This window comes from Buceros rhinoceros, unplaced genomic scaffold (genome assembly GCF_000710305.1).
Source record: "Buceros rhinoceros silvestris isolate BGI_N320 unplaced genomic scaffold, ASM71030v1 scaffold5836, whole genome shotgun sequence".
Lineage (NCBI taxonomy): Eukaryota > Metazoa > Chordata > Aves > Bucerotiformes > Bucerotidae > Buceros > Buceros rhinoceros.
In genome coordinates, this window is record NW_010415723.1 from 27,434 (window position 1) to 28,841 (window position 1,408).

Sequence of the window (1,408 nt, forward strand, 5' to 3'; positions counted from 1 at the left end):
GAATGCCCGGCCTTGGCAAGATGGGACACCCACAGCAGCGACAGCCTGGGAAGCGACTGAACTGTGCCTCGCATCACTCCGCTAATTCAGTATTCACAGCAGACCGAGGTCCAGCAGTATGTTCTCAATTGGTTTATGATGGTCAATACTTATTATTAATAGATATGAAGCAGCCAAGATCTGAGCCTTTTGATGTTGTAAATTGATATAGATCTGTTCCCTCCTCAAAACTACAGCCTATTCTCAGCAGAGCCACAAATCCTTAGTTGAAACTTCAGCCTCTTGCCTAGACCTGTAATCTTGCTGTGGGTATCTCTGTCTTGGCAGAAATGGGTCTGTGTTAGTCCACGTGGGTGTTGGTGTATTTTTCTAGCAGAAATTGGAACTATGAAAATATGCTACTCCCTCTCTGGGAAACTTAGCAGCCGAACCCAGCTGCAGTGTTATCGTGTGGGAAATGTTATCTATACTGGCCTTGTTTTGGTAGCTTTAATCACAACACTCACCACGTGGGGTCTAACCCCTTTTATCCAATTATAGTGCTTTAAGAGATGTGTGCTGTCTGTGTAACAGAGTCACTATCCAATCACCATGTAGTTAGTTGAGTGGACAAGAGTCTATAAATTGGGATGTAATGTAAACAATAAACGGGTCTCACTACACACCACATTGGCGTTAGAGTGATTCGTCCCAGCTCCGGATACGAGCTCCATTTCGTGTCACGACAGTGGGGAACAAGCCATCTGCAAAAGGCACTGTTTGGCCTGAAAGATGAGCGTGGTGGGGTTATTTTGGCAAATGCTGACCAATACAGTTGCAGCAGCGCCGCTCTTGTGTTACCTGTATCTGGGGGGACTCAACTTGCGCCCCGCTTTCCTTGGGAACAGAACTCTGCATTCAAAGCAGTGGGAGAGGAGGAAACACTGTGGTGTCTAAATAACTTGCAACATCCTGTAACATTGCTGCACGAAAGGTCTGAGTTAATGATCCAGTTGATTTACAAGTCAACTGCATGACAATAGAAATTAATATTCACTGATGAGCCAAACTGAGAGGCCTCGACATTTTTTTTCCTCTCTAATGGTTTTGTGCCAAAATCTGTGGGCGAGTTCATATACCTGCGTGTGGATCAGAGGGTAGCTGGGGGTAGGGAGCAGTTGATTAACTTTTTGGGCTATCCTGGAAAGTGCAGTGTGAGAAATCTTGTGTGAAAGTGCCTGAATACTGGACTGGTCTGATACTATTTCCTGTACCAGTGAATGAGAGGAGGGAAAAGGAGATTCCTGGTCAAATGTGGCTTTGTTTAGGAGGAAGAATATAAGCAGTCAAGGCCAGATTCTGCTCTCTCTTTTTCTTTAGCTTTATACACAGTAGAGCTGCACCATTGTAAAATCACAGTGAGAGAAAA